The following is a 24903-nucleotide window of genomic DNA, read 5'->3' on the forward strand; positions in this document are numbered from 1 at the left end:
GGACAAGTCATTTCTGATTCAGACTGTAGTTTCCTCAATCTTCAATTGGGAGTTTCCAGACTTACCTACATGAGTCCTTCAAGCCCTAGATCTACTGGGTGAGGAAGATTTCCTTGCCTGCCCACTACCCCGTCTCTCTTTCTCCTCCAGAAAAGCCCAGGATCTGATGCCTTTGTCTCTAAATGTGGCTGGCCATCACAAATTCCCTCTGACAAACACAAGAGATGGCTTTCCTTCTCATTACTACCGCTTCTGCGTCTGAATATGCGTCCATAGTTATATGCCTCATTTGCAAGCAGCAAATAATCATTGACTCTTAAATTTACTTTTAAAAATAAGCTTCTGGGGCGCCCGGATGGCTCAGTCGGTTAAGCGTCTGACTTCGGCTCAGGTCATGATCTCACGGTTCGTGAGTTTGAGTCCTGTGTCCGGCTCTGTGCTGACAGCTTAGAGCCTGGAGCCTTTTTCAGATTCCATGTCTCCATTTCTCTCTGCCCCTCCCCTACTCACGCTCTGTCTCTGTCTCTCAAAAATGAATGTGAATTTTTTTTTTAAATAAGCTTCTGGGGCACCTGGGTGGTTCAGTTGGTTAAGGGGTGGCCTCTTGGAGGCGTATTTAATGTTAGGGGATAGAAAAGCTTCTGAAAATAAAATCCATCAGGCAAGGTAGGAGGGATTTCAACCATGACCATCCCTTGGGCCAGTCTGTCTCTCTCCTCCCTCCATCGCTCTATTTCCCTGCCTCTGTCCCCCTCATCAATCATCCTCTCTCTTATCTTCTGTCACTACCTTCTGTTTCTGTTGAGTATTAAAAATGACACAGGAGGGTTTACTTTGCCGGCCCGTGGGAAGAGACCCAATATCATCATTATCTCCTCCTCCTCCTCCTTCTCCTTCTTTTTTGGCTTAAAAAAACTATAAAATGAAACAAAGCAGGCTTCCAACCATAACAATTTTTTTCAAAGAAAGAATCTTTTCAGCGTCTGCATGGTTTGGGAGAAAAGAGAAGCTGTTTTTCTCTCTTCCTTAGGGTCATGGGCCCTTTAAAGAGGCAGGGATGGGGCTAGCAATTACAGAAAGCACCCTAGCGTTCTTCCCCGAGACCCTCCCCTTCCCCAGTCTCTGTTCTGTGAGCCTCACTGACCCTGCTTTCGTTTCCCTTGCACGTCTCTCTTTACCTGTATTTCACTCCTGGAAGCCTAAGTGCGTCCCACCTACAGGGCTTTTCGCTCAAGATGAAAATTACTGAGAACTCTTTAGAATTAGTTGGTGTGAAAACAATATACATTGATCGGAAAGATCTCAGCAAATGGTTCAAATTGCAGAGTTGAAACACTATTCAGGCACCATGATTGGGGGCATTTAGGAGAATTGGGAACGCTTTTCAACATATCATTAAAAGGCAGAAAAGGTGCTTAAATTGTTTCCCTCATTTTACTCAATCTGCTAGCACAGAGCCAATAAATAGCACATAGTTATGAAACTAGATTTGATACAGTTGGCACCATTTTAATGTTGCTTCCTCACCAAGCTATTATTTTGTGGTTTATCTCTTTTCAAAGAAAACTCAAAAGATGGTTGGTATATATTCAAATATATCCAACGTGGGAAACTAAAGCACAGACTTGCCTCGAGATTGTGAGCAAAAAGAACCTTAGTATCTGAATTTTGAACTCTAATTTTTCCCACAACATTGCTTTCTTTCGAGCCCATAAGATACAGTTTCTTTTTAAAAAAGTTTTTTTTTTAACGTTTATTCATTTTTTGATAGAGACAGAGCGAGAGTGGGGGAGGGCCAGAGAGAGAGGGAGACAAGGAATCCGAAGCAGGCTCCAGGCTCTGAGCTGTCAGCACAGAGCCCGACATGGGGCTCGAACTCAACGGACTGTGAGATCATGACCTGAGCCAAAGTCAGACGCTTAACCGACTGAGCCACCCAGGCGCCCCAAACACAGTTTCTTAATGACCTACAGAAAACAACAAGGATTAGACAGTATTAAAAAAGAAGGATAATAGGGTAGCAATTTATTATTGTACATAGTCCACTTCTCTCCAGGGTGATTTTTAAATGCTATTTAGGAGTTCATCATAATAACAGAAACCATTTCATCCTAGTGCATGAGAATTTTCTTGACTGTAATTCATTTTTTCCAAAGAATTAATGTCATATATATATATATATATATATATATATATATATATACACACACACCTATATATATAGGGAGAGAGAGAGAGAGACAGAGAGAGAGGTGCACCATGTCAATTGTGCCTTTGTGCTGATGAATGTACAAAAATTAGCAAATTAAAACAGAGTCATGTTGCTATTTATGTCACCTCTATAATGCAATGGAACTATTCATAGTGAGCATTTATGGAAAGGTGCCTCTGTATGTCGGGCACCATAGTAAGGCACATGCATTATCTCATTTAACATTCAACCAGATCTCTGATGCCAAGTTGTTAGCATGTCTATTTCACGAATGAAGATTCACAAAGTTTAAGTCACGTTGTCAATGCCACTGAGCCTTCATATGGCAGAGCCACTGCTTGGCCCCATGTCTGTCCAACTCCAAGCCTCACTCTCAGCACAAGATTAAGCTCAAGAATCCTGAAAGCAGAGTGTCTGGGTTTCAATTCTAGCTCTACGTTCCCTAGCTCAAGGTATAGTTGAGAAGATTGCTTAATCTCTCTGTGCCTCCCTTGCCTCTATAAAAAGAGATGGTCTATAATCATACCTACTTGATGATGCTGTCATAATGATTAACTAAGATAAACTATATAAATCACAAACTGAATAGCACTTAGTAAGTGCTCAATAAATGCTAGTTATTGTCTTTTATTGTCCCCATTGTCCCTAGCCCACCCTTCCCGGGGCGGGGGTGGGGGGAACCCTGAAGTTTTTATGTTTTACTTTTCTTCCTTGGTAGAGCACAACGATAATTTAAAAATAAGCTTTAGGGGCGCCTGGGTCGGTTGGGTGTCTGACTTCGGCTCAGGTCATGATCTCGCAGTCCGTGAGTTCGAGCCCTGCATCGGGCTCTGTGCTGACAACTCAGAGCCTGGAGCCTGTTTCAGATTCTGTGTCTCCCTCTCTCTCTGACCCTCCCCCATTCATGCTCTGTCTCTCTCTGTCTCAAAAATAAATAAACGTTAAAAAAAAATTTTTTTAAATAAGCTTTAGCTGGGGCATGGGAGTTGAATACAAGTCTAACAACAGTACATGAATTACCAGAAGGCTTCCCTGATAATATTTTGACGTTCAACCTTCCCTACGACGAAGATAGCCTTTGGCGAAGTGTGACTCAAACACACCAATGCCACATGTCGTCTCCATGTGGGAGATGGGCCACCGGGCCACCTGGCTGTGCCCATCAAAAGCCCTGGAGCTGATGGGTCCTTATGTCAAAGGCTTTGACTGGGGGTTGGTGATGCCCTGAGCAGAGGGTAAAGGGAGAGGGACCGAGAGAGGCTGAAGGAAAAGAGAATGAGTAAGGAACGAGTTGGTTAAGAAATGATTTCATTTTATTCTAATAACACCCATCTTCCCCCTTCCCTTCTATCCCCCCCCTTTTCTCCCCCATCTCTGTCTCTTTCTCTCTCTTCCCCTACCTTCCTTTCTTTCCTTATATTATTTGAGCTCCTACTTTTATTTAGGCCAATTTTTCTGTGGGGAAAACTGAGTCTAAAAAGGTCAGTAACTATTGTAAATAAAGCTGCAATAAACACAGGGGTGCATATATCCTTTCCAATTAGTGTCTGTGTATTCTCTGAGTAAATACCCAGCAGCGCAACTACTGGATCATATGGTAGTTCTATTTTTAATTTTTGAGGAAACTCCACACTGTTTTCCACAATGGCTGCACCAGTTTGCATTCCCACCAACAGTTCAACAGGATTTCCCTGTCCCCACATCCTCACCAACGCTTGCTGTTGTCTGTGTTGTTCATTTTAACCATTCTGACAGGTATGAGGTGATTTGTTGTCATAGTTTGACTTTGCATGTCCCTAATGGTGAGAGATGTTGAGCATATTTTCATATGTTTGTTGGCCATCTGGATGTCATCTTTGGTGAAATGACTGTTCATATCTTCTGCCCATCTTTAAACTGATTATTTGTTTTGGGGTGTTGAGTTATATAAGTTCTTTATGTATTTTGGATACTAGCCCTTTATCAGATATGTCATTTGTAAATAGCTTCTCCAAATCTCTCCTTAGTAGGTTGTCTTTAAGTTTTATCGATTGTTTCCTTTGCTGTGCAGGAGACTTTTATTTTGATATAGTCCTAATAGTTTATTTTTGCTTTTATTTCCCTTGCCTCAGGAGACAGATCTAGGAAAACCTAGGCTGATATCAAAGAGATTACTGCCTGTGTTTTTTTTCCTAGGAATTTTATGGTTTCAGGTCTCACATTTAGGTCTTTAATCCATTTTGAGTTTGTTTTTGTGTATGGTGTAAGAAAGTGATCCAGTTTCATTCTTTTGCATGTAGCTGACGAGTTTCCCAACACCATTTGTTGAAGAGCCTGTCTTTTTCTCATTGGATATTCTTTCCCTCTTTATCAAAGACTAATTGACCATAGAATTATGGATTTATTTCTGTGCCCATCAACAGATATATGGATAAAGAAAATGTGATATATATACATACATATATATATATACACACACACACACACACACACACACACACACACACATACACATACAATGGATCAAGAAAATGTGGCATAAAAATAAAAGAAAATGCGGCATACACACGCGCACACACACACACACACACACACACACACACACACACTGGAATATTACAAAGCCATCAAAAAGAATGAAATCTTGCCATTTGCAAAGACATGGATGGAGCTAGAGACTATTTTGCTAAGTGAAATAAGTCAGAGAAAAGACAAATAAGATATGATTTGTCATATGTGGAATTTAAGAAACAAAACAAATGAGCAAAAGAAAGAGAGAGAAAGAGAAACCAAGAAATAGACTTTTAACAAACTGGTGGGTACTCGGGGGGGGGGTGGTGAAGTGGGAGGCATGGGTGAAATAGGTGATGGGGATTAAACAGTGCACTTGTTGTGATAAGCACTGGGTGATGTATGGAATTGTTGAATCACTATATTATATACTTGAAACTGATATAACAGTGTACATTAAAATAAAAGAAAAAAGAAAGGAAAATTAAAAATAAATGAAAAGAAAACATTCGATGTATGGAATACTATTCAGCAAAAAAAGGGTATAAGCTACTGATACATACAACTTGGCTATATCTCAAGAAAATTATGTTGAGTTAATAAAACCCATCTCACAAGCTTATCTAATATAGGATTCCATCTCTAAAACATTCTGGAAACGACAAAATTATGGAGAATGAAAACAGAGTAGTGGTTGTAAGGAGTTAGGGATTGGGGTGGGTGACAGAGGTGGGTGTAGCTATAAAACAGTGGCATAAGGAATCCCTGTGATTGGAAATGTTTTGTGTCTTAACTCTAGTGATGATTACAAGAAACCATACACACGCGCGCGCACACACACACACACACACACACAAATGAGTGCATGTAAAACTGGTGAAATCTGAATAAAGTTGGTGAATTGCATCAATATCATAAATAAACAAATAAATAGGTCAACAGCTTGATCAAGGTCACATGATGTGTTTGTGATGGAGATTTGTACCAACTTCTCTTTGGTTCATAGCTTTTTCTGCTATACTCCTCTACGTAAAATAGGACAGTGGATATGTACAGGAAGGGGGAGGCATCGATCCAGGAAGACAGGGTAAGAGCAGAATTGCCTCCAAAAATAGCCAGAGAGCCACAGTATCTTTTGTGTCATAGGTGCGCTAGTCTGTTCCAGCATATTGCTTATTTTTGCCTCTTCCACTTCAAGAAAATACGTGTTGGGTATCACCTGGGCTACTGCCTACCTTTTCTTCATGTCCGCCAGATAAGAAACATCTCAGCCATATCTTTACCAGCGCTTTGACATTTGAATTTTCACAAGGTAATAAACTATGTTGCCTCTTTGAGGGTTGGGATTTTTCCCTGATTGCTAAATTGCACAGTTTGCTGCGCTTTGCTGGATTTGCAAATTGTAAAGATGGGAGCAATCTCCTTGGGGACTGATTATATTTTTCAAAAATCTGCATTTTTGTATTATTAACTCTCAAGGAAGCAAGAAGAAAAAGACTTCCTTTCATTAAATGAATACTGGTCTGGGCCTGGCAGGTAAAATTCAGCTGCTGGAGTAATAAAGTCCTTTAGGGATTTCCATTGCACCTTTTGGACAAGCAGGTATGCAAGTCTGCGTGAAAATGGGTAAAACACAGGGTTCTGTCTTATACAGGGGAGGGCTTCTGCATGCCCTATGCTTGTCTTCACTTCTCTTCAAATACATTCACCTTGTCATTTTTCCTGAGGACAATGAAAGTACTTGTCAGATGCCAGCCAATCTACTTGGCCTCAGTGCTGGTTACTTCTCCATAGTAATAGTTGCAACTATTTTGCACAGATGGTGTTTATGTGTTTGTTTAAAATGCCAAATATTTTTATAATTTGATAAATAAAACATTAGCAAACAGCTTACAGATACATCTACAAGAAGACTGAGCGAGATAATTAAAGACGACCAATCAGCGATGGATGTCTCAAGTAAGACTTCAAGTACACATGATTATTTATCAAATAAATACTTAGAGGCAACGGCAGGAACCAGTGGGATGGAATGCTAGCTTTCCTCGGAGTATTCAAAGACCTTAATAGCCCTCCCGAACACTGAACAAGTAAGCACATCTCAGTTACCACCAAGAAAAGGAACATTTACGAAACAATTTCTCCTGATTGATGATTTCAAGCAGCGAGGTGTTTCTGATTTAAAAAAGAAAAAAAAAAAATCCAACCAATTTGTCAGCACAATGTTGGAAGGAACAAAGTTTCTCATTTGATTTCACTGACTTAACACATCTTGGGAATAACAAGTAGCCTGTTGTTCCCCAAACCCAGAGGAGCCGGATGCATGCAGAATAGCTGTTTAACAGAAGCATTGTCATTTGTTAAAGGGAACGTCTGCTCACGTTTCCTCGGACTCTTTACGAGCGGGAATAAACCAAGCATAACACCATTTGTTTCTGTAGTAAGGCTACGGCACCATAAACAACCAAGGTGGAGGTAAATATTTTCCTGCTTTTCAACAGGAACACGTTCCTGTGTAGCTCCCTGTTTACAAATACACTGCTTCTGGGTTCGGTTTCTTAGGGACATCTTTGCCTTTTCTCCTTAATCGGGAAGGAAGAGGCCAATAATGATTCTAGCAAGTCTGAGCGTGGCTGCACGGACCGTGCCGGAGAAGCTGCCGATTGCTTGACTTATGTCTACTAAGTAGTCATGAATATTCATCTCATTCTGTTTTTTTTTTACAGTGTTTGAATAAGTGCTTCACCTTACGAGGGCTACTTATGATATCTTGTAGGATCACAGAGTAATCTATAAAAGAAGAAAAGTTTAGCTGGTTGTGAAAGAGAAACAGGTAGATTTGAGTGTCGAGGGAGGGGATTTCAAAAGGTTAGCATTTCTTAATCCTGGAAGCAATTTAGAATCTCCAGAGAAGAGATTAAAACATACGTTGCGTGAATTAAATCAGCATCTTTGGAGGTGGGTAATGACACCATATTTTTGTGGAACTCCCCGGACAAGTTTAATGAGCAACCAGGATGAGAGGGGCTGTTCTGCATGTTCAAGCCCTGAAATACTATTTTACAATGTATAAGGAGAATTGACTTAATTGGGAAAGGGGCCCGAAGAAGCATTTCACTAAAGAAGACCTACAAGGCTGTTAGTTTTTAAAATATATTAAATCTCTATAGTAATCAAAGCAACGCAAAGTAAAGCAGCAGTGGAATACCATTTTTGCCTATCTTGCTGGTAAAGCTGTAAAACTGACAATATTTAACAGGATATGAAGACCAGAGTGGTTGCCTTGTCAACGACCACAACACACACTTGCTGTTGTGAGCAACAATATGGCAAGGGTGGGCTTGACCCTCACTCCACTGCTTCCTTTCCCAGGGTGGCCCTCGGTGGTGGTACCCATCAGGCTAACGGGAAGCTGCCAGCCCAGTGTCTGGTAATCCTGGCCTGTCCTGGCTGATCAGAGTGGCTTTTATCCACAGTCATGGGGCTGAATTGCCTTTCTCCTCTAGGTATAAAAGAAGAGACGCTTTGCCAGCTGTCCTCTCGTAACTGCAAGGAAATCAGACTGAGGATGAAACTAACACAGGGAGGAAGCAGCGAAGCGAGGACCCTCACGTTACTTAAGCCAATAAATCCCCTTTCTGTTTAAGTCACTTTGAATCATTTGTTGTTGGTATTATTATTTATAACGGAAAGCACTCTGACCACTTCATCTGAAAAGGGCTCCATTAGGTATCAAAAAACTGAGCTCCTGGACTTGCAAACTGGAAGCAGCCTTGCCAGGGGGCCAGTCAGCAACACGGATCGAAACCTTCACAAAGAGTCACAACTTTCACTCCATAATCCCATTTCTAGGAGCGTATTCCAAGGAGCTAATCACAGAGAGTTAAAGATTTGTGTTAGAGGACATCCGCAACGGATATTTTTAATAGCTAGTAAATAGAAATCGCTGCAATGATGAATTTAGTAATCTTGCATAAGTAAGACTGGGCGCATTGATATGGAGCTGTCATTAAAGTCACATTTTTAACAATATTTATTAATGATCTTGAAGATGTGAAGTGAAAGAAAGTGTATCTGAACAGGACTACAACCCAATGTAGTTATCCTGGCTAGTGGGATTACAGGCTACTTTTATTTCCCTTTATAGACCTTTCTGCATTTTGTAAATTCTCTAGAATGAGCATGCATTAATTTTATAACCAAGGAGAAAAAATGACGCATAGCACAAATGATGGCTAAGCCTTCTTCCCCTGTGTCTTTTTTTTTTTTTTTTATCTTTCCCAGAGGATATCCCCTCCCCAAGAGCCCCTGTGGAACCATGAGAGGCAAGAGTCAGATTTCAGAGAATCTCCCTTTCCAAGGTTTCCAGCCCTCTCCATCTCAGCACTGCCGTCAGAGGCCCCGGAGTCAGCCTGTATCCTCTGGACATCATGGGGCCTCACTCCCAGGTGCAAGTCCTTTCTGCAGCCTTCTAAGCAGGGCTGTGACGGAAGGAGCAGAGATGGAGGGGCGTCCGGGAAGCTCTCCAGCTCTGTCGAATCTCTAAATCACAGAGTTGTGGGGGTTTTTTGTCTTTCAAGATTTAAAAGTCATCTATTATAACTGACTGACCACCACCGAGGACAGCCTGACCTATTTTCACCACCTCCACTCAATTTAAAAGCAATGTATTAAGATTTACTTGAAATCTCTGTTTTGCCAGAGTTAAGGGCCCAGTTCCCCTCTCTTACTACCTTAAAGGAATCAATTACTCTTCCCTGGCTCTTTTTGCTCTTAAAAATAAGACCGAAATGTTTTTAAAGCAAAAAACTGGGTGAGCGGCAGGTGACATCCTCCCCCAACCCCCCCGCCATGTCTCACTGCAGAGATGGACAGGTGTCCTATGTGCAGCTGTGCTGTATTCAAGTCCAAAGTGAAAAGGAAAAAAGAAGAGACAAAGCTCAAGTCCAGCAAATGAACAGAAACATCTCTCATTCTTTTGAGCTGCACACGCTTCCCCAGTCAGGGGACCTGACACCTACAGTGGAGGACCCGAGCGGCACCCTCTCTTTGGGGTGGGACAAAGGACTCCCGGCAGAAATAAATTCTTTCCTGGTTCTCAAATCCCCTAAGTCAGTGAAGAAACTGCCAGTGAATAAAGCTAGGAAAGGAGGGGAAGGTGAAAAGCTCCATCAAAGAGATTGTTACCAGCGATCAAACACTGCAGCTAAAGCAGAAAGGAGATTAACACACAAAAAAATACCCAAGTAATTAAGATAATCTGCATCTACTGTGGTTCACACACCAGAGCAGTGTTTCTCAAACTTTAACATGCACAGAAGCCACCTGGGAAGCTTTGTAAATGCCAGCTCTAATTTGGTAGGTCTGGGGGACGGAGATTGTGCATTTCAAACAAGTTCCCCGGTGACAGTGCTGGGGCAAGCAGTACCTCGAATAGCGGAGTTCTACATCCACGAGAGGGATGGGTGTGGATCTCAGCTGTGGGCCTGCCCGTGCCTCCGTGCAACCCAGTAGGGCTAGGGTTCACGGGGATCTGGAACTTCTAGGCGGCTTTGTGAGCCTCTGACCGGGGCCAAGGACGATGAAAGCAGCACAGAAACAGCACGGCACATGTTGTAAGTGGTTAAAGGCATCATTTTTAGAGTTGGAATCCCTATGGCTTTTAATATACCTTAGACAGGTTACCAGACAACTGAGTCTTAGTTCCTTAGTTCCTCGGAGGGTTTTGTGTGAGATAAAATGCAAAACACTTGACACGATAAATACAGAACCAGTGGCAAAAATGGGGCACTTGTTCATAGGATTATTATCTTCATGATTCTGGCCACATGTGGGTATATACACGAGTTATATGTAAATTAATATAGCTATATAGAAAAGAAGCTTCCGGGGTTAAAGCTTCCAGGTGGCGTCACTTGAAACATGTCACCATGTCTTCCTGTGACCACCAGACACCTTTTAGACCTGAAGGGCCTCTTTGTCTTGGAGCCCTTTGTTGTCTTGGAAGTTGTAACCGACCATACCTTTCGTTGGAAGACGGTGAGATCCTATCTCTAATCTGTGCGTAAGAAGGGGAAGTACCTGCCCTGGAGTGAGGAGGCTGTGGAATTTCTAAAGGTTCCCACAAGGTGTAGATCTTACTCTAAGAAGGTGACCATTCTTATAATGAGAGCGGAGCGAAAAGCATGGGGAAGTTGAAGGGTTATGATTTATTGAAAGCTTACTGAATCTGGGTACTTTATAAACTTGCATACCTTCCCTCATTTAATGCTTACAGCAACTTGTCGTAGACTCTAAGTCTAGAGTTCTCTCTTGTCTAGCAAAAGAGCGGACGCAGGATTGAAGCAAGAGATGGCTAACGTCTGGGAAAAGACAAGAGCCCTGAATAAGGGTCCTTGCCCCGCATTTATTCAGATCAGAAAGCTTACAAACGTGATGGGCGTGCACAAAAGGACAAAGAAACGGTGAACATTAACTTGAGGACGTGAGGGGGAAAAGGGGGTTTTGAAGATATACAGTGTTTTGGGTTTGGGTCAATATAAAACAAAATCCTAGGCGCTGAGCAGATTGGTAGACGGTTGTTAGCAGACAGGAGGCACCGTGCCTGTTTACCTTAGCTAGCCTAGGGGACGAGACAGATAGGGGGAATAACCTCACGGTTGACAAGGCACCTTTTCTTTTGTTAACCATCTCCTCTCCAGGCTGCTTTGCCTACAGTGCAGCGGTCCATAGTCCAGTTCACCAATTTATCTAACCTGGCCCTATCCTCCTGTGAAAGCAGCTTTCTGCTGTAGTACTAAATTGGGGGTGCTTCCACCCTGAACATCTAGTCTTGTTATTCCTATGTATTGGGCACTTTTGTGCCTTTCTGTTGCAGGCCTTTGCCTCTATTTTGGGGAGCTCGGCACCCCCTCCCTATTGTGGGGTGCCTTTGTACCTCCCTATTTCTGGCACCTCTGTGCCTCCCTATTCTCAGGGTGGCTTTGCACCCCCCTATTCTTGGAGTGCCAATCTGGTTTACCCAAACTCTGGTGTGAGAATTTTATTGACTTTGTATTTCTTTGTGTCTTGTTAACCCATTGGTGTAAGCCCGGGGGATTCCTAAGCTTATCCCCCACAGCAACTCTATGGGGTAAGTAGAAACAAAACAATTAAAAATGCTGGGGAAGAGATGCCAATCACGTTTCTAAGTTCTCACAACAAAAAGTAACAGAGGTAGGATTCTAATCCAAATGTTTCTGATGTATCACTTCACGTCAAGACTGTTCTGACCTCAAAGGACTCCTGCCTCGCATCTGGCATTTCTCAACGTTTGAGCCATTGCTTGAAGGCCTTTTGAAAACAAGTATTCCTTGTTGACTGTGAAGGGTTCCATGTTTGCTAGATGATGGTGTCAGATCATAGCTGAAAAAGTGAGAGGAGATCATAGCTAGGAAAGTACAAAGAACAATGAAGATAGTTGAAATGAGTCTAGACAAAGGTCCGCTGCTGACTAAGACAGAAGATGCGGATCAGAGGAGGCAGTTTGAGGGCAGGAGATGCGACCATGGGGTGATGACACCCAGATGGAAACGAGGGAGGAAGCCCAGAGTACCTGCTGACCTCTCAGTTGCTCCCAGATTCTTCCTAACCAAGCCACACCAATATGTTGTGGCCCATCTTCAGGGCTTCTTGATTCCCTGGAGTTCTGGGACTCGTTCAGAATTCCAGGGATCCTAGGGCCAGACTGTACTGTCCATTTCAGAGCAGATTAAGAAGGCCCTGAACTGTGAGAAATTTAATCAGAACACAAAAGACGTCAGGACTCAGCTCCCTCACCTTTGGTGTGGGTTGGCTTCACTCTGCTCACATGAAAGTGGCCAGAGAAAGCCAGTGTCCAGAGAGAGAAAGCAGATATGCTGAGAGAAGCAATGGTAAGAGACCATGCGAATCTGAGGACTGATGTGGAGACAGGGCGACAAGCAAGCAGGCTGCCTGGACTTCCATCCGCTGTCCAGTCTCTGGTTCCAGCCGGTTACACTCTCTGCTCTGAAAGGCACCCTGTTTCTTAGCAACTGGTGCCTCATTTATATTAAAGTAACGTTGAATGGATTTCTCTTACTTGTGACCAAGCAATTCCTGACCAAGGTGACTACACTCTCATTCGGCCAACTTTGGCCCATGAAAGTTATCTCTGCTTCCCTGTTCTCCTTTTCACACACACAGAGCAGCGCCTCAGCCAGAACCACAGGTGACTCCAGTCAGCAGACAGTCCCCAGCAAATGGGTTTTTCATTAGAATGTTCCATTGCTCTAAAGGGCAGTCACACTTAGCTGGTCAATTTTAATCAAATCCTTTGCCCACAAAGTCAGAAAGGTACAGACTTAAATTTCTCCCATGAGAACTGCTCTCTGCTGATAAAAGGCATTTTATTTAAATTGTTAACAGTGTATATTTAGTGCAAATCTATTTCAATTACAAGAAGCTGAGAAGAACTCCAACTATCAAATCCCTCTGCAGTAACTTCAACCCATTAAATCAGAACAATTTACCTTTCATCCATTGCAATCATGAAGGCAATAATGAGGTGGGAAACAATAAAGACACCGAATCATTTAATTTAAAAGAAAAAATGAGCCACGATTCTAATTAAATCTTCTCACATTCCTAGTACAATAATTTACCTTCTATATTTTCTGCTGTAGATGTTAAATGAAATTTCTGTGCAACATAAGTAAATGAATAAGATTTCCATGCAACATCTTGATACATTGAGGATGTTTCTAAGGATCGTATCCTTCATATAAATTCCAAGGAACATTTGTTGCTTACCTTACACATTGGAAATTCCAAGTTTTCAAGAGCCAGAAGTACATAATCAAGTACAGTGACCCAGGATCAACACATTAACAGTTGCCTAAGTGTATTAAAAATGGCCTACATTTGTCATTTGCAGTGCAGTTTTGATGACCAACACATAGCACCCCCAAAATACTATCAGATTTCCAAAGCCTATATAATCCCTCATCCACTGTTAGGTCTGGCATTGGATAGTACCTGGGAATGTGGTTTTAGTCCAAGGTACTCCAAGAGTCATTCTTTCCTCCAAGGGCTCTAAAACTTCTGAGAGTCAGGGATTCTTTGAAGTGACCCAAGAGATATAACTGAATCTTAAAAGAGCCAACGGAAGGGACTCAGAATTCCTGGAAAACCCTGGTATGTTCAAAATACCTTATACTGCAATCAGAAATTTAAGAATATTTGTAAGAATGATAAGTCAAATTTGTATTGGTATTCCAGAGTTTTTAAGGCACTTTCACACAATTATCTCAGTTGCTCTCAAAATGTATGTTCAGTAGCACTTATCACTGTGTTCATTTTATTTTTTAAATGTTTTATTTATTTTTGAGGGAGAGAGAGAGAGAGAGAGAGAGAGTGTGTGTGTGTGTGTATGTGTGTGTGTGTGTGTGAGAACAGGAGAGCCAGAGAGGGAGACACAGAATCCAAAGCAGGCTCCAGGCTCTGAGCTGCCAGCATAGAGCCCGATGTGGGGCTCGAACCCACGATCTGTGAGATCATGACCTAAGCCTAAGTCAGACACTGAACCGATGTGAGCTACCCATGCACCCCTTATTATGTTCATTTTAAAGATGAGCAAAGTAGGACTCAGGGAGTCCTACTGAAGTGATTTGCCTCTAATCCCAGAGCTCGTCAGAGGCAGAGTTAGGACCGAAATCGAGGTATTCTGACTGCTAGATGTATGTTTTCCACCACTATATTTGATATCCATTTATTTCAATCTACTGTTCCTCAAGTTACTAAAACCCAACTCTTCCAAAAACAGAGCAACGTGACTGGTCACTAAATTGTAAATGTCAAAATCCACAACTAACTTGTAAAAAAAATGCTTATACAGTGTTGTGGCATCACGGAAATGAGTTCCGTTTCCCGTGTTGGCACAATGCAGCTCTGAGTAGCTAATGGTAGGGACGTCCAAGTCCTCTTCCCCTCCCCCACCCTACCCAGACATAAAAGGATAGCAAATCATCTCTACTTTGAGCCACTGGGTCAAGACATAAAAGGACAGCAAATCATCTCTACTTTGAGCCAGTGGGTCAAGACACATGCAAGGATCTCTTGTGTTCTATTACAATGTTTTCCTCACGTTTGCTTTCTAGTCCCTCAAAAATGTAGTTTCCCCACATGAGATAGGCCCTTGCCGTGTAAATAAAATATCCAGCTCCAGTTGCCCACTGGGTATGAATGAAGAAAACACGGTCCCTAGATTCAGCAAGGCGTGTCCTGAACAGCTCTTGGTGAGCAACTTGATTAACCTTGCTTAATGCCAGTTTTATTGATCTGTAAAAAAAAAAAAAAAAAAAAAAAAGGAATGACCATCTCTATCCCATATGGCTGTGCTGAGATTTAAGAAAAGATTGCACATGAAGGTGCCTGGCCCACAAACTGTCAGTCCCCTTTCTCCCTCTCTTCTCTAAAAGTGACATAAGCCCTGAGGAAGCACCAGATTCGTCATATCCCTCTTCGATGTCTGCATGATGCTTGGCATACAGAAGGTGCTCTATAAGTACATATAGAATGAAACAGAGCTTTGGTGCATTAATTTCTTATTTCAGCAGCCACTGCAGTCAGTGTTGACTTCAGCATTCACCAGCTAAGTTAGCAGCTTTTTCTTACAATGTCTGTTCTTCATGGAAAACTGGCATAACAACTGATATGCAGGCCACTAAGGCATCGGCAGGGCATTTTACCAGGTTGAAATGAGCTCGAGACATAGTTCCGGGCCCCTGCTGGGACCATCAGAAGTGGCATCTGATCCTAGTGGCTTTGTGATCTCAGTTGTCATTTTATTCCTTAGGGTTCCAGTTACCAATTGCTAAACTGTGCATATTAAGTCCTCTTCAAAGTTGCTTTTAGCCCTATATTTTGTGATTCTTCTAAGCATAATCCTTAACTTAAATGTGAAGATTTACATGATCAAAATTCCGTAGTTTGGTCAGCAAATTATTGTTTTAAAGCTATCATTAAGCTGACAATGTTCTCCTAAGAGTGAAATCAACCAGGACTATCACTGCTGAATCTTGACTTTGGTTGTCAGTTTTCAGGCTCATGATTTTACAATTTGGTTTATTTTAGGTCAAAACTATTCTGATTGCTATGTTGGCTAAATTAAGAGAAAAAAATTCTTCTGAAAGAATCCAATCTCTTAGAAAACATTTAGTCTCTTACAGAGGAAGCATGATGATATAGGTACCCAGATTTTGGTCTCTCCCTACTCTGGGCATAAGTTTTTTTCTCCATAAGGATACGGGGTTCTACAGATTATAGAATTATAATATTTTCATTCCCTTACAAACAAGCAAACAAGTGAAGACTATTCCCTAACTTATTTTGAGAGAGAGAGAGCGAGCGAGCGCAAGTGCGGGAAGGGCAGAGAGAGAGGGAGACCGAATCCCAAGCAGGCTCTGCATGGGCAGTGGGGATTATTAAAAGCCAACTTTTCCAGAGACAGAGTGACATGACTGATCACTAAATTCTAAACATTGAAATTCATAACCAACTTGTAAAAAAGAAAGCTTATATAGTGTTGTGGCATCACGGAAATGAGTTCCGTTTCCTGTGTTGGCACAATGCAGCTCTGAGTAGCTAATGATAGGGACGTTCAAGTCCTCTTCCCCTCCCCCACCCTACCCAGACATAAAAGGACAGCAAATCATCTCTACTTTGAGCCACTGGATCAAGACACATGCAAGGTTCTCTTGCGTTCTATTACAATGTTTTCCTCACGTTTGCCTTCTAGTCCCTCAAAAATGTTGATGCGGAGCTCGAATTCACACACCGTGAGATCAGGACCGGAGCTGAAGTCAAGAGATGAACACTTAGCCAACTAAGTCACCCAAGGGCCCCTAAAGAAAACTCACTTAAAAAGTCGTCTACACTTGCGGTATCCAATTTCTCTGCCCTCGTTCTCTCTTAAGTCCAGTCTAGTCAGGCATTCTTCCCCATCACTCCACACTGTAAAGAGTCCCTACCAAGTCACCAATGAGGACCATGTTGCTAAGTGCAATGACTGATTCTTGGTTATTAATCCTGACCTCGGGAAACCCTGGATACAATATCGGATACAAGCTCCTTCTCTTACTCCTTTTGCCTGGCTTCCAGCACACCACACACTCCACATATATTTCTTCCTACCATAGCGGGTACTCTTTCTTAGACTGTCTGCTGCTTCCTTCTCGTATTCACAGCCTCTAAATACTGGGGTACCCCAGGACATTCTTCTGTATTCAAACTTGCTTCATTGGTGATCCCATCCTGTCTCATAACTTCAGATACCATCTATGTGCCAGTGACTCAAAACTTTGTGCCTACAGCACGGATTTTTTTCCCTAACTTCTAGCCTCATCTATCCAATGGCTACTCAGTGTTTTGACTTGAACGTCCAGTAAATATCTCATATACAATATGTCCCAAACTTGATCTTACTTCAGAACTTGCTTCTCCCATAATCTTCCCCATCTCAGCTAATGGCAAGCAGATCAGGGCAAGACCACTTTTACCCTTCTTTTTCTCTCCTGCAACGTATCTGATCTACCAGCAAATTCTGTTGACTTTATCTTCGAATTATGTTTAGATTCTGACCCCTTCTCATTACTGTAGACTGCTGCTACCATCATGGACCAAGCCACATCATTTCCTACCTGGATTACTGAAAACCATCTCCTAACTATTCTCTCTAATTTGGCCCTCACTCCTGGGAGAATATATTCAATATGGTACCTTAGGTTATTCCACTGAAACAAAAGATCATGCTTTAAAGTTCCAGTGGCTCCCCATGTTACTCAGAGTTAAAGCCAACATCCCTTAAAAACCATGTAAAAGCCCTATACAATCTGCCTCCTAGTTATCTCACTGACCTCATATTCTTACCTTCACTTATTCCATTCCCACTACACTGGCTTCTTTGATGTTCCTTACCTAGACCCGGAATAGTCCCAACCCAAGGGATTTGGACATACTGTTGGTTCAGCCTAGAAGTCTCTTCTCTCACACATTTACATTTCTTTGGCCCTCATCTCTTGCACATTTTGGCTTGACTGCCCCCATCTGAGTGAGACCTTTTCTAATCAGCCTATTTAAAATGGCAACTTGCAAAGCCCCCTCCGATACTCTCTGCCTCCCCACCCCATTTTATTTTTATCCATAACATTTTCCTTTCCTTACTACATGAAAGACAATTTCAGCTAGCCACACGTTGTATGTGTGAAGATTCGTAAAGACTTTTCAATCATTCATTTCATCAACTAAAATTTTGTTTAGTATTTTTTTTTAATGTATGGTGACAGGATGTTACCCTGGTAGCAATTCATCATGGAGCATAATAAAATTAATTTAACCCCTCCCAAAATATGTACTATATAACTTACTCATTTATTTGCTTACTAGGGACTTCTTCCCACTAGAATGTAAGCCTAAGGAGGATAATAATTTGTTTCTCTTTTATTCATTGCTATAGTCTCAGCTCCTGTAAGGGTACCTGGCACAGGGTACCATGTGCTGAATGAAATATGTTACGTTGAGATTGTGAGGTAATAGAGATTTTTGCCTACTGGTATTCAACGAGACGTATCTACACACCGCTTTTATGAAAGTCTCAAGTGCAGAGCAAGTCTGTTTTTCTTTATGAGCCCTTTAGAATCCCACAGAGTGGCAGAGATGAGCTGCCTCTTCTGAACAAGCAGGCCACAATGATCTTCACAAAATTCCAGGTCATTTCACAGTCACTGCCCCAAATAACAGGTAATTTGTTTCTTTAAATTAGATCATGTCATTACCTTCTACTCCAACTGTTGAAGGTCAAAATCCCCGGTTCTGTTTTAGTTCCTGGCATTTTAAACTAGTGGTCCTGTAATGCCTTGGGACACATTTGTTGCCAGAGGCGGAAAAAAGGCAGACATAAGTCTGTTCCACTTACTCACCTTATAGGACTTGCTTCAAACCCCACCTCTTCTGTGAAGCTTTTCCCTTTTTTAATTCTTTTAAGGTTTATTTATTTTTGAGAGACAGAGACAGAGTGCAGGCAGGGGAGGGGCAGAGAGGGAGGAAGACACAGAATCTGAAGCAGGCTCCAGGCTCCCAGCTGTCAGCACAGAGCCCGACACGGGGTTCCAACCCACAAACCCCGAGATCATGACCTGAGCCGAAGTCGGACACTTAACTGACTGAGCCACCCAGGCGCCCCATCCTCTGAAGTTTTTCTTGAACCCACCTCTCCCCTCATCACTAACTTAGAAGTGTTTCCTTCCTTTTTGCCATTCTAATAATATTCCTATTATAGCACTTGAAATATGTAGAATGCCACTGTGTGTATTTGTTTTTTAAGTCCATCTCTGTCATCAGAATGCAAATCCCTGCGTTCAGGCCTTCTTGGTCTTCATAACCCTAGAAACTAGACAGGGCTTAGCATATATAGTAAATTCTCAGAAAATACTGGTCAAAAGCATGAACACAAGCGAACAGGTGCATGATCACTGACCAAGGCACTGTGGCTTGCCAAGGTCACAGCCAGGGAGGGCACATCCAAAAGGTTAATTGGAGAGATTATAGTAAGTAATCCAATCGTTATCACTATTATCATCACAGTTTTCATCATCAAATAACTCTGCACTGTGGTAGCCTACGGTCCCTCTGCATAAGGACATTAAGAGTCAAGTTGGAAAAGTAGGCATGCACACACAAAGGTAACTAACAGCAGGAAGGAGCATAGGATAAATGCCCAGGGAGCTGGGTAGACAAAAGAACAGCCGAGGGTGATCAAGATATGAGCACTGAACTGTGCCTTGAAAGTCAGAATGACTGAGAGGCTAGTACAGGAGAGGGGGTGTGCCCCAGACAGCTCTGACCAGAGCAAATCCTGAGAGACAGAGACTGTGTATGTCCACTCTTTGGTGAAGCATGCTAGAAATGACGTCACTGAAAATGAAGATGTGTTCTTTAGACTCAAATTCTTCACTTTCAGAGAACGTGAATTTTTTTTAATGTTTATTTATTTTTGGGAGAGGGACAGAGCTGAAACCTGACATTACCCAAGTATTTATTGTGCAGTATTATTCAAGAGAGCGATTAAATGTAAAATGAAATGTGTGACTGATTTCTAAGTACCCGTGAGCTCCTGAAATCTCCTCAGGGAGAACAGAATCAACCTTCATTTTCAGCAAATGCCTGAAACTCAATGGCACTGGGTATATGAAGGGGATGGTATGAACCAAGGCCATCATTTAAGTGAGCATCAGATTATTAAGGATCTTATACGCTATTTGAAAACTTAGGACTTTATCTGTTACCAGTGAAAGTGAAAGAAAGATTGTATTTTATTAGAACAACTAGAGCAGTATGTGGATGGATTGTAGAAGAGAAGGATAGAGGTAAGAAAGCTAATGAAGATTACTAACATAATTCAGGCAAGAGAGAAGAGTAGCATTTTGTCATCCACAGAGTAGCTTTTTTTTTGGTTCTTTGTTTGCAATTTTTTTAAGCTTATTTTGAGAGAGACAGAGAGAGCATGAGTGGGGGAGGAGCACAGAGGGAGACAGAGAGAATCCCAAGCAGGCTCTGTGCTGCTGGCACAGAGTCCGATGTGGGGCTTGAGCTCACAGAACCCAGAGACATGACTTGAGCCGAAATCCAGTGGGACACTTAACGGACTGAGCCACCGAGGCGCCCCAGAGTGGCTTTGATTGAAGAGGATACTTTCCACAGGCACCTGCTGTCCAGATGGCCACAGGCTGCCCACTGGCCTTTGTCCTCCACACGATGGGTTTGGCTTTGGCTTCCTAAGTATGCCCAAAGCAAAAGTAACAATCCCAGTCCCCGTCACTTAAGCAAGAGAATATTTGTGACTTTCGACAAAAAGGACAAGCAGTTAAAATAGCAACATCGACTGAGGATGGGACATGAGCATCACCCTGGTGGATTCTTGAGGTTCCCTAAGCACTCCCATTTCTTCTGTGTGCAGTGTGGATCTCTTGGATTCCACAACAGACCGCAGGATTGGGCAGAACTTCAGAGGCTGGTGCTCTACGAGTGAAATGACGTAAGGGGCTCTTGGTGCTGACACTGGCGACCCGAGGATACTTTCCTAGGGTCCGGCGTATGGTTTCAGTAGAACTGGAAGGCTGTCCGAGTAGCTTCTGGCCACAGTCTAAGCACACAACAGAACTGCTGCTCAAATCACTAGACACTGAGGAAGAACAGAGGGAAACAACTGATTGATCTTGACGGAGCAGGAAAAGCAAAGAATGAGCAGCCTCGATTGCAACGTTGCTGTGTGCTACAAGCAGCATATAAGAGAACGTTAAGGGAGCTGAGATGACAAACAGTGCCCAGAGAATAGAAAAGTCTAAGGAATTCAACAGTTTTAAGAGTTTTTTAAGATAGCTCATTCTTTTCAAGTTTGTAACCAGGATTATCTCCCTGGATGTAGAGATGGGTGTGTCACAGCACTTAAAACAGCAAATATCAAGCATGAGCCTGTGTGTGTGTGTGTGTGTGTGTGTGTGTGTGTGTGTGTGTGTGAAGTGAATGGATGATGCATGAAAAGTCATTAATAATCAATGTTGGACATAAAGCAGTCATTAGCAGTAAAGGAGAAATCACATTTGAGAAATACTTTGGCAACAGAAACAACTGACTGTCAGGATGAGGAGAGGGGAAAAAATCAAATATGGATACGAGATTTGAAATCTGGGTAAATATTGAGATGCTGCTGCTGCTTAATGAAATGGGGAATATAAGAGGAGGAGATATTTGGAGGATTAGGGGTTAAGTTTGGTTTGGGATATGTTTGGGGGAAAATTAAAAGGAGATATCTAACGGGATTTAAGTGAAAGGGTCTCTAGCTGTGTTATCAAATACAGTAGTCACTAGTGATGTGTGGCTACTAAAACCGAGATCGGTTCAAATTAAATAAAACTTAAAATGCAATTCAGGACACTAGTCACATTTCAAATGTCTAATAGCCACATGTGCCTAATGACTACTCCATCGCCAGGTTCAGAAAAAACTCCCATCGTTGCAGAAATTACTATTGGGTACCACTGGTCTAGAACTCAGGAGAGAGAGAAAGACCAGAGATACAGATTTGGGAGTTATTGGAGCATTTGAAAGATTAATTCATTAATGAAGACAGAGGATTCCAGGAAGATTTTTATAGAAAGATAAGAAGGCCTGAAACAAGAATCTGAGAAGCCACAGCATTCAGGAAGAGAGACCAAGGATTCCACAAAAATGACTGAGAAGCAAGTGATCGGAGAGGGAGAAGAACCAAACAATTTGATCCCTAGCACGTGATGTTAGAGAGTTTCTGGAAGAGACCAGAACGCTTGAGAGGCCTGCTAAGAGAAGACTAAGAAGTCAGTGCATTAGGCAGCTAGGAGACTGGTATGACCTTTCCTGAATATTTTCAACAGGAAGGCGGGGCCTGATGGCGAGAAAAAGGGTGAGGGAATAATGCACAGGGTCTGGTGTTCTTTTTCAAAGAGTTTTACCAGAAAACGGGAGTGATGGCACAGAGTGCAATGACTTGAGAGAACAGCAGTTGAGGTGAGAAATTTTTCTTAAGGAGGGAGCAGCTTAACTACATTTGTAGCCTGAAGAGAAGAAGCAATGGAAAAGAAGAAGTTCAAAATATTGAAGGGATGGGATAAATGATGGATGAGTCCCTGGAGCAGGTGAGAGAAATTGGGGATCAAAAGCACGGTTGGAAGGCAGAGAAACAGCTCTCTTTGAGGTCAGAGACAGGAAAGTTTGAAGGTGCATGGAAAGAAGTTCGGAACTGAGACAGCTGGGATTTTGCTGCATTTAGTGCATATTCAAACCTGATGACTGAAATTTATGCGGGGCTGAAAAATGCCTCTGGACGTCCATTTAAGAAAGGTCTAACAGTTCAGCAGGGAGCCATCAGCTCTCCAACAATGGGCATAAATTTTAAGGACATCTCATTAACACCTGAAAGCCATTGATCTCTCTGTCCAGCAGCAAAGACGTGACCTCATTAACATTCAGGGGCTTCTGCTACCAGGGATGCAAGGAGCACAGATCAGGGCAAAAACGGTGTCTCCGCACTTTGAGTAGAGGAAAAAAAAGAATTTAAGGGAAAGCAAGCGCTCAATCAGAAATACTGTGTATGCAAGCACGTGGATTGTGGCTATCCAGAGAGCCTCCAAATGCAACAGCTGCTTGATTACAAATGATGGGCATAACTAGCTCTTCTTAATGTGCAGAGAAGTTAAATAAGGAAACAAAATCACAAAATTGCCCATGAGAAATTAGTCAGGCAGGAAGCGCTAACCTCCTCAGCCAGTAATTCAAAGTCCATTCTGGAAATCCAAATCAGGATCTTCTTCACTGCCAGAAATTTGGTTTCCGCCCACGGCACTCAACTGACATGACAGTTTCAGAGGTCACCAGTGAAGTGCTAAAGGTCAAATTCAGTCGCCTTTTCTCATTTCTCGTTTTTCTCAAAAAAAATTCTTTTCTGTAACTCTGGCCACCATTAAATGCTGGTCTTTCATTTTGTTTTCCTGTGTCGTTTTGAAATCTGTCTGTTGGTGTCTGTTAGGCTCCACAACCCTGTATCTGACGGTTCTGTTTCTCCTCTTTTCTTGTAATTACGGACTTCTCTACAACCTGAGTTATCCTTCTGTCTTCTCCTCAAACTCAGGTCCAAGGTAAAGGATAGGCTGGGGCAGGGAGTGGACAGAGCTGGCTTAATGACGATGGGCTTCTGGAACAAAGACAGAACTGAACTAAAACAACAGTGAGTAAGAGTAGTAATATACAAGGTATATTAGGTATACAATATGACAAAGCATATTATGATTAGGTTTTTTTTGTCTTGTTTTGTTTTGTTTGTAAAAAATAGATACTAAATATTTTAGACCCGGAAGGCTAGTCTCTCTGGCCACTGTAGCATAAAAGCAGTCAAAGATATACATAAACAAATGAGCATGGCTAGATTTCAATCAAACCTTATTTATAACAACAGGCATTAGCCCACACACTGCACTTTACTGAACCTGATTCCAATGGAAGCTAATGAAGAGAAAAAATTACATCCAAGGCCTAAGTTCTACACTAGGAGGCCATAAATGTATCAAGTGGATCTTGACCCAGTTGGGTGAACAGTGGGAGACACTTTCTGAGAATCTACCAGGTAGCTCAAACTGGAACTTCTTCAAAAGAAAAAAGCTGAAAGAGGTGCCGAGTTGATAAAGAACATCTCTCTTAGCCCAATGTCCATCCACCGATGAATGGATAAAGGAGATGTGGGGTATATATGCCCTGGAATATTACTCACCCATCAAAAAGAATGAAACTTTGCCATTTGCCACAATGTGGATGGAATTAGAGTGTATAATGCCAAGTGAAAAAAGTCAGTCAGAGAAAGACAAATATCATATGATTTCACTCATATGTGGAATTCAAGAAACAAAACAGACGAACATAGGGGAATTGGGGAAGAGGAGAGAGGGAAACAGACCACAAGAGACTCTTAACAACAGAGAACAAACTGAGGGTTGATGGAGGGAGGTGAGTGGGGGGTGGGCTGGATGGGTGATGGGTACCAATGAGGGCAGCACTTGTTATGATGAGCACTGGGTGTTGTACGTAAGGGATGAGTCGCCAAATTCTACTCCTAAAAGCAATATTGCGCTGTATGTTAACTGAAATTTGAATCGAAATCTATGTATGTATATATATTTCAAATTCCAGCTTCTATGCTAAATACATGGAAACTAACAAATTGTTATTGAAGGAATATTTTTTTTCTGGGGAAAAAAAAAACCCAGAACATCTCTCTTATAGAAATGCATCTGTTCTAATATGTCAGCCTTAGGTGACCCCGAGCCCATGCAGTGCAGTGCAAGGGACAGAACTCTGCATATGGATTCAGGGGGCTCCAGAGCTCACAGCGTGTTAAGTCACTCTTCAGAGCGTGGGGTGCCCAATATGTAATCGTGACCTCCTAAGAGGAGCTTTTCAGGAAACTACACAAGGCAGAGGGAGCAAAACTTCCAGCATAATACCTAGCATATAGTGTATACTTGGTAAAAATGGTTTTTTAAATTTTTTTTTCCATTTTATAAGGTTCTTAGGTGGATAAAAGAAAAATAAATAAAGCAGTTTAAGAAATCACATTGGAA

Source organism: Panthera onca, chromosome D1 (genome assembly GCF_046562875.1).
Source record: "Panthera onca isolate mPanOnc1 chromosome D1, mPanOnc1 haplotype 2, whole genome shotgun sequence".
NCBI classification, from domain to species: Eukaryota; Metazoa; Chordata; class Mammalia; order Carnivora; family Felidae; genus Panthera; species Panthera onca.